Here is a 9751-nt window from a genome sequence, read left to right as displayed (position 1 = left end):
AAGGCAAACACTCAACCACTGAGCCACCCAGGCGTCCCAGAAGATTCATTCTTACCATAGATCTTAGCAACCTCAGCATACAATTTTTTTTCTTTTCTTATTAAGTGAGAACTTTCACTTAAAGGAAGTGTTTTATGGCTCCTCTTTGGCAGCTGAATTGTCAGCATCGCTACTCCTGTGATTTGGGACCATTATTAAGTCAAATAAGGGTTCCTTGAAAACAAACACTGTGACACCATGACAGTTGATCTGATAACGAGCCAGCTGCTAAGTGACTGCCAGGTGGTAGCATATACAGCAAGAACATGCTTAGGACATGAATCATGTCCCCAAGAGACCTGGTAGGTTTTGTGATATTTCATCATGCATTCAGAATGGCATACAATTTAAAACTTATGAATTGTTTATTTCTAGAATTTTCCATGTAATGTTTTCAAGCTGCAGTTGACCGTAGGTAACTGAAACCATGGATAGTGAAATGCATTTTGGTGATGGGTGGATGTTGTTCTTGGTAACCCTTCACCCTTTCCTGTATGTCTGATGGGATTGTCTGCTGTCCCTGGGGTGTGTGGACAGAGCCTTTCAGGCAGAAACCATGTCTGAGAGGTAAGAGTGCCTGAGGAACTGTGGGTAGTACAGTAAAGCAGTGTAAAAATTTAATGAGCTTGCTTTTGACACCATCTTTTGTCTTAGCAGATTTCGTAAGCAAGCAAATCCAAAAGCCTTAGGCAGATTAGCTTCAAGGTTGCTCCAGGTAGCACAAGCTGTGGCTGGGACTGTCCAAACTCAGAGATATTTCTTGGAGAGATGCTGCCAGAGTTTTTGGCTGAGCCTCTGTTTTAGAATCCTATGGCAGGGATCCCCAGGTGGCTCAGCGGTTTGGTGCCTGCCTTTGGCCCAGGGCATGATCCTGGAGTCCCGGGATCGAGTCCCGTGTTGGGCTCCCTTCATGGAGCCCATTTCTCCCTCTGCCTGTGTCTCTGCCTCTCTCTCTCTCTCTCTCTCTCTCTGTCTATCATGAATAAATAAATAAAATCTTAAAAAAAAAAAAGAATCCTATAGTAGCTATCTCTGGGACAGAGCAGATTTTTCATGTTGAGAGACAAATGATGAAAGAGAAAGAGAAAAAAGGTTTTCTGATCTTACTCATTTCCCTTTGGATCTTGGATTTTGTTGCCTCCCTCAAATGAGAGAACAGATTGCTTCTTCCTGTACCATCAGAAAGAAGATGTAGAAAGTTTGGCTTTTAGAATTTAATGCTATCAAATATTCTGATTTTTAAAGGGAAGCTGGAATTTTGGATTTTTATGTGAAAATAAAATGATTAAATGTTAGCTCCTTTCCCCTCCCTCCTTCATTCCTGCCCTCTCTACCTACTTTCCAAAACTGTACAAGCCAAACCAGAATTAAAACAGAACAAAACAAAGTAAGTCTGTGGGTTGCTTTAACACTTGAGTAACCAGTTTGTGACTCTGACCTCTACAGTTAAGCAGGAACATTTATAGAACAGTATAGATAGAAAATGAGAACTGACTTTTGTAATGAAGGGATGAGCTCTATTCATTCACAGATATTTGCTCCATGTTTGGAGCTCACTAGGGCAGGCCCTGGGATCCAGAAAGGAATGAGAAACAGTCCTTGCCTTCAGAGGCCCCTCATCTAGTGGAAAGCAAATCTCAGTCTAGGTACATGTGGTTAAAGTGACAGTAGTCTATTTTAATTTTGTTAAAGCATAAAGGCGAATTTATTGGAAGGAAACCATGCACCTGTGGCTCTCATAGAACCCATGGGCTGCTGGGCCTCATGAGAACCTGGAGTTAGCTCTGGAAAATCAGGACACTCTCTCTCTTGAACTCTCTAGGAACATAGTTTCTTAGTTTCTCTCTCTCTTTCCTGGACAGACTGGCTTTTTCTCTTAGGCAGGCACATGGACAAACACGGTCTCTCGTAACTCCCGATATACTCTTTTTCAGTGCAAGCCACAGGTCAGGTTGACTGGAGCTCAGCCTGCTCTAAATTCCCAAGAGAGAGCATTGGGTGGTGCTGCCTCTTGGTCCAGCACATTCACTCACACATGGCTTTTAGGGACCCATCCTGAGGGTGGATGGGGGAAGCTGTGTTCTGAAAGAGGCCTCCTATGGGAGAAAGGATACTTCGTTCACTCACCACCTGACATCCATCTAGCCCTTGCTGAGAGAGCAGTCAATAACACAAACACATCCTTACCCCCTCGGGGAGCTTACATTCTCTGGAGACTAGAGAGACAAAGAAAAGAGACAATAAAGCAATTTGACAAACTGTTTAGAGGGACATTGAAAAGGGGCTCTGGAGCCCAGATCTGCAGCTGCCAAGGGAGACAGGGCAAGACAGGGCTCTCTGAGAAGCTGACATTTAATCTGAGATCTGACAGTTAAGTAAAAGCTGAAGTAACATGGTCAGATTTATGTTTTAGACAGATGACTCTGGCAGAAGGAAAAAAAAGGATCTCTCTCTCCATGGTCTCAGGAAACAAAGCTCATTAAATCAACTTGCTGACAAGGAAAGGAATTATACAGGTTGCATACCAAGGTGACCTTGTCATCTTCAATCAGCCTTGACTTATTTGCATCTTAGAGCAATAAAAATCAGCCTTTACCTATATAGCATTTTAGAGTTTATAAGGCATTCTCAACTACAGTAACATATTTACCCTCTAAGCACTACTTTGAGAGGGTCAAAGCAGGAACTCTGTCACCATTTCACAAGATACTGGGACTTACAGAGACTGTGTCATTTACCCCAATACGTAGATGTAAGACTTTCTCCCCACTAGGCAACTCTATTATCAAGTGCATATTACTAAGTAGGAAACTGCCACATTTGTCCAAAATCATGGTTTTCCCCTGTGACTCTTGTTCCATGGAATCAGTAGGAATGTGAAGTGGGCTACTTTTCTTTCAGTATGTCTCAGCTTATCAATGGGACTCCAAAACCTTAATAATCTCTTCCCCCGAAAACCCATATGTCTGTCCAAATATTTTTTTGAATCTGTTAAGAAAAAAAAAAAAAAAAAAAGACTTTTTTCTCCAGGGCAACAGATTCTGGAAGCTCATTCTATTTCAGGCATGTGTCTGAATGCATAAGAATGGCCTCCACACCCTCTCATTTCCTGCACATCTTTGATTTGTGTACCAAATGTTACCTCAGAATCATTCAGGGAGTTTCTTGAAATTTCAGCTCCCTGGACCTCTCCCCAGACCCAGGATTTGTGGATTTTGTGGTCTTTTGTGGGAAGATTGATATATTTATTTGAGCAATTCTCCACTAGATGACAGTAAAGTTCCATTTAACTTCTGAAAGGAGCCTCGTTCTTTTTTTTTTTTTTTTTTTTTTTTTAGGAGCCTCGTTCTTATAAAACCTGCATTATTACCAAAGTTTTACAACAGGTAAAGGCAAAATGTGTCTGAGGAAGTGGCAACTTTTTTTTTCTAATTTGCACTGTTATCTTATGGGCCAGTGGTTACCTCAGGCTTATGTCTTAAGACAAAGTGTTGGTGAAAAACTCCCACGCCTACATTTCTAAGAATATGTTTGTTTTGAAGAACACAAGTTCCATAGGATGCTAATACGTTTATGAACAAAGTTTGTATCATCAAATGTATTAACTCTGAAGAGTCTTGAAGCAAATATGACAAATTGTGAAACTCAATTTGGCCAACGTGCTTCGTGCAGCAATCAGCATTTCCAGCTACCAGACTGCTGCCCAGAATTCTCTTTGGGAAGCACTGTAAGAGTGTGATTCTATTGAACTGCTGGGAGGAAGTCGCTGTGGAACTATGTTGACTGCAGGGGGACTAATTTAAGACAGTGTCCTTTGCACTTCAAATCTCTTTAGTTCCCAAGTTCCAAGAGTGAGAATTTGGATAGCAAGTTCAGGTAGGAAAGCCTAGCACCTGACTGATCTGAGTCTGTTTGGTTCCTGAGTTTTCAGAGAGTGAGCTCATCTAGGGAGGAATATACCTGGTATGTTTGGCTCCTGAGTTATGATGGTCAGAGGTGGCAGAGTGAGGGGAACCTGCATTCTGAAGGGAAAGGGAGCTGTGCTCCTCTAAGAACCTCATTTTGTGGATGTTCAAAACAGTCTGGGAAGATGGAGAAAGCTGCTAATAAGAGGGCTTCCTTCCATCCTTCCCAAGGTCACCAAGCTTCCTTAGAAACAGAGGGGAAGGAGAATGAACTATGTAGAAAGAATGAACTATGTAGAAAGCCCTGAGAGGAATGACCTAACATATTAGCAACCACCTTGCAGATGCCTCATCTGGGAAGAGGTCTGAGACACACAGGAGAGAGAGGCAGAGAGGGAGAGGGGAAGAAGGACAGAAGAAGAGGGAGGGACAGAGAAGGGGAGAGAGAGAGACTTCACAGCCAGAAGTATAAGCAGAAACAAAGCAGCAAGGGCTGAGGTCTTTAGTTCAGGCTTGGAAGACAAGGTGCTAGAGGAGAGTCATGATAAACAAGTTGGCCCCACGAAGGGGAGATCAGAGGCCCTGGTCTAAAGACAGCATCTAACAAGGAGGCCTGTGAGCACCCCTGCCCCATCTGTCTGTCTGGGCGGAGGGGTATTACCCCACAAGGAGCATCCATTAGTAAGCCCTCTTCCTTCTGAAGCTGACTATGAGTAGCTTGTCTGGCTCTCACTCTGATTTCTTATGAATGACAAGCATACACAACATATTCGAACACATAACAGTGCAATTTTATTCACAGGACTGAATATAGAGGGTCCCGAGCCTACCACGCGTGTTGCAAATGACCGCTTGTCATTTGTGAGGCGATTTTTAGGACAGGCAATTGTACAAAATTTAATAGTTGCAATATATTTTAATGTGAATTAAAAAGATCTGAGAACTTTGACTTTTTCCTTTTTCTTTTTTATCATAAAGCCTGTCACTTTTTGAATTGAGTCAAATATTGAAGAAGTGGTTTGATTTAAAGTCAGTTAAAAAATTTTTCTAGGTAAGTGAGAGTAGAGAATATACATAGACATGGACAAAATTGTGAAGGTGGTTTGCAAGTGGATGTAGTTTGGGAAAAACCAGAGTGGGGGAAAAGTCCTGGTCTCTGAAGCCTGACGAGTCTGACTTGCGTTACTTGTCAGCTATGTGACCTTGCGCAAATTATTTAACTTCTCTGTCTCTGTTGCCATGTCTGGAAACACTAAAGGCTATTTGGTATTGACTTCCTGCCAAGTAACAGGCCCTGTTATGTTTGGGGGTCCCCAGGGAATGCTTCAGATGTGCTTACAACTTGTCCTGTCTGGGGATTGCCCTTTAGGTTTTGATGGGGGAACAGGAGCAGAAGGCAGTGACCTGGCCATGCCCTTGGCTACAGAGCTGCACTGCTGTTGTGCCATGCAGATCCCAGCCCCTTCAGACACAGCTTCTGAGGCACAGGTAGGAGTTAGCTCTATGGCTGCTACACATCCAGGTTCTACCTCTTGGAGGCTATCCCAGGGATGTGACTTCCCTACCTGGTGGTCTACCTTGGTGCATGACTGTGCTTGCTGTTCTTGTCTGTGAGAATGACTCTTGTCACCTCCATGAAGAACATGGTTATATTGAGTGAGGCAGATTAGACTGGCATTAGGAGATATTGGTTTTATCATGTTTTAGTGTAGTTTTGGGTATGAAATATAGCCAGTTAGTCAACAGCACTTAGTAGCTATATCACTTGAATAAGAGACCTACTTAAGGTTCTTCTTTATATATATATATATATATATATATATATATATATATTTTGTATTGGTGTTCAATTTGCCAACATATAGAATAACACCCAGTGCTCATCCCATCAAGTGCCCCCCTCAGTGCCCATCACCCAGTCACCCCACCCCCCACCCACCTCCCTTTCTACCACCTCTAGTTCGTTTCCCAGAGTTAGGAGTCTCTCATGTTCTGTCTCCCTTTCTGATATTTCCCACTTATTTTTCCTTCTTTCCCCTTTATTCCCGTCCACTATTTTTTATATTCCCCAAATGGATGAGACCATATAATGTTTGTCCTTCTCTGATTGACTTATTTCACTCAGCATAATACCCTCCAGTTCCATCCACGTCGAAGCAAATGGTGGGTATTTGTCGTTTCTAATGGCAGAATTAATATTGTGAAAATGTCAATGTTACCCAGGGCAATTTACACGTTTAATGCAATCCTTATAAAATACCATGGACTTTCTTCAGAGAGTTGGAACAAATTATTTTAAGATTTGTGTGGAATCAGAAAAGACCCCGAATAGCCAGGGGAATATTAAAAAAGAAAACCATATCTGGGGGCATCACAATGCCAGATTTCAGGTTGGACTACAAAGCTGTGGTCATCAAGACAGTGTGGTACTGGCACAAAAACAGACAAATCAGATCAATGGAACAGAATAGAGAATCCAGAAGTGGACCCTCAACTTTATGGTCAACTAATATTCGACAAAGAAGGAAAGACTATCCACTGGAAAAAAAGACAGTCTAAGGTTCTTCTTAATGCCCATCACCCACTTACCTTATCCCCCACCCACTGCCCCTCCAGCAACCCTCAATTTGTTCCCTGTAGTTAAGAGTCTCTTAGCAGAGCCCCTCTCTCTGTTTTTATCTTACTTTATTTTTCCTTCCTTTTCCCCATGTTCATCTGTTTAGTTTCTTAAATTCCACATATGAGTGAAATCATATGGTATTTGTCTTTCTCTGACTGACTTATATCACTTAGCTCTAGTTCCATCCACGTCATTGCAAATGGCAAAATTTCATTCTTTTTTTTAAAAAAAAAAGATTGTATATGTTTATTTGTAAAAGACAAAGGGGCGGAGACATAGGCAGAGGGTGAAGCAGACTCCCCATGGGGAGCCTGATGTGGGACTCGATCCCAGGAGCCCAGGATCATGCCCTGAGCCAAAGGCAGACACTCAGTCACTGAGCTACCCAGGTATGTGCAAGATTTAATTCTTTTTGGTGGCTAAGTAGTATTTTACTATCTATCTATATCTATATCTATATCTAGATCTATATACCTCTATATATATCACAATATCACATCATATATATTTATATATATAAATATATATCACATCTCCTTTAGCCATCTATCCATTGATGGACATCTCAGCTCTTTCCATAGTTGGCTATTGTGGACACTGCTGTTATCAACATTAGGGTGCATTGTGCCCCCTTTGAATCACTGTTTGTAGGCTTTGGATAAAGACATAGTAGTGCAATTTCTGGGTTGTAGGGTAGCTCTATATTTAACTTTTTGAGGAAACTCCATCCTGTTTTCCAGAGTAGTCTACCAGCTTGCATTCTCTTCAACAGTGTAAGAGGATTCCCCTTTTTCCTCATCTTCACCAACATCTGTAGTTCCTGACTTGTTCATTTTAGCCATTTTGATAAGTGTGGGGTAGTATCTCATTGTGGTTTTAATTTGTATTTCTCTGATGCCACGTGATGTGGAGCGTTTTTTTCATGTGCCTGTTAGCCATTTGCATGTCTTCTTTGGAGAAATATCTCTTCATGTTTCCTGCCCATTTCTTGACTACATTTTTTTTTGTTTTTTTGGGTGTTGAATTTGATAAGTTCTTTATAGATTTTGATACTAACCCTTTATCTGATATGTCATTTGCAAATATCTTCTACCATTTTGTAGGTTGTCTTTTGGTTTTGTTGATTCTTTTTGCTGTGAAAAAGCTTTTTATCTTTAGCTAAAGTCCCAATAGTTCATTTTCGGCTTTGCTTCCTTTGCCTTTGGAGACACATCTTGCAAAATATTGTTGCAACTGGGGTCAAAGAGGTTGCTACCTGTGTTCTCCTCTAGGATCTTGATGGATTCCTGTCTCACATTTAGGTCTTTCATCCATTTTGAGTTTATTTTTGTGTATGGTTTAATAAAGTGGTCCAGTTTCATTCTTCTGCATGTGGCTGCCCTGTTTTCCCATCACCATTTGTTGAAGAGACTGTCCTTCTTCCATTGGATATCCTTTCCTGTTTAGTCGAAGATTAGTTGATCATAGAGTTGAGGGTTCATTTGGGGTTCTTTATTCTGTTCCATTGATCTATGAATCTGTTTTTGAGCTAGTACCATGCTGTCTTGATGATTACAACTTTGAAATATAGCTTTAAATCCAGCTTTATGATGCCTCCAGTTTTGGTTTTCTTTTTCAATATTACTTTGGTTATTTGGGGTCTTTGTGGTTCCACACAAATCTTAGGATTATTTGTTCCAGCTCTGTGAAAAATGCTAGTGTTATTTTGGTAGGGATGCATTGAATGTGTAGATTGCTTGGGTAGTATAGACATCTTAACAAGGTTTGTTCTTCCAGTCCATGAGCATGAAATGTTTTTTGAATTCTTTGCATCATCTTCAATTTCTTTCATAAGTGTTCTATAGCTTCAGAGTACAGATCTTTTACCTCTTTAGTTAGGTTTATTCCTAGGTATCTTATGGTTTTTGGTACAGTTGTAAATGGGGAAATCGATTCCTTAATGTTTCTGTCTGCTGCTTCATTACTAGCACTATAGAAATGAAACAGACTTCTCTGTGTTGAGTTTATATCCTACGGCTTAGCTGAATTTATGTATCAGTTCTAGCAATTTATGGCAGATTTTGGGTTTTCTATGTAGGCATCATGTCTGGGAAAAGTGAAAATTTGACTTTTTCTTTGCTGATTTGGATGCCTTTTATTTCTCTTCATTGTCTGCTGAGGCTAAGACTTCCAGTACTCTGTTGTACAAGAGTGGTGAGGGTGGACAATCCTGATCTTAGGGGAAAACTGCCAGTTTTTCCCCATTGATGATGATATTAGGTGTTCTGAGTTTTGTTTGGTTGTTTGTTTTGGTTTGGTGTTGTTGTTGTTGTTGTTTTGTATATGACCTTTATGATGTTGAGGTATGTTCCCTCTTTCCGTACACTGCAGAGTTTTTATCAAGAAAGGATGCTGCATTTTGTCAAATTCTTTTTCTGTATCTATTGAGAGGATCATATGGTTCTTATTCTTTCTTTTATTCATGTGATGTATGACACTGATTTGCAGATGTTGAACCAACCTTGCAGCCCAGGAATAAATCTCACTTGGTTGTGTGGAATGATCTTTTTGAAATGCTAATGGATCCAATAGCAAGTATGTTGGTGAGAATTTTTGCATCCATGTTCATTAGGGTTAACTGGTATGTTATTGTCCTTTCGAGTGGGGTATTTGGTTTTGCGATCAAGGTAATACTGGCCTTATAGAATGAATCTGGAAGTTTTCCTTCCATTTCTATTTTTTTGGAACAGTTTCGGAAGAATAGATATGACTTCTTCTTAATTTTATTTTCTATTTTTTAAAAGATTTTATTTATTTATTCATGAGAGACATACAGAGAGAAGCAGAGACATAGGCAGAGGGAAAGGCAGGCTCCTCGGAGGAAGCTTGATGCAGGACTTGTTCCCTGGAACCGGGATCATGCCCTGAGCTAAATGCAGATACTCAACCAATGAGCCACCCAGATGTCCCTGAATTCTTCTTTAAATGTTTGGTAGAATTCCTCTGGGAAGCCATCTGGCCCAGAACTTTTGTTTGTTAGGAGATTTTTGATTACTGATTCTATTTCTTTGCTGCTTATGAGTCTATACAGGTTTTATATTTCTTCCCACTTCAGTTTTGATAGTTTTTATGTTTCTAGGAATGTATCTATTTCTTCTAGATTGTCTAATATGTTGGCATGTAATTGCTCATAATATTCTCTTATAAT

At 40.5% G+C, this 9751-nt stretch overlaps 1 long non-coding RNA gene across 1 annotated transcript in view; it reads left to right on the top strand.

Annotated features, from left to right (window-relative positions):
• The first annotated feature begins 259 nt into the window (after positions 1-259).
• Positions 260-9751, top strand: part of LOC112675013 (uncharacterized) — a 46376-nt gene continuing 36884 nt past the window's right edge. The window contains exon 1 of the long non-coding RNA XR_003145716.3: positions 260-341. This is a non-coding gene — a long non-coding RNA (uncharacterized LOC112675013). The remainder of the gene's footprint in view (positions 342-9751) is intronic.

Source organism: Canis lupus, chromosome 14 (genome assembly GCF_003254725.2).
Source record: "Canis lupus dingo isolate Sandy chromosome 14, ASM325472v2, whole genome shotgun sequence".
Lineage (NCBI taxonomy): Eukaryota > Metazoa > Chordata > Mammalia > Carnivora > Canidae > Canis > Canis lupus.
Note: the sequence above shows the minus strand (reverse complement) of the source record. Positions and strands in the feature narration are given on the sequence as shown.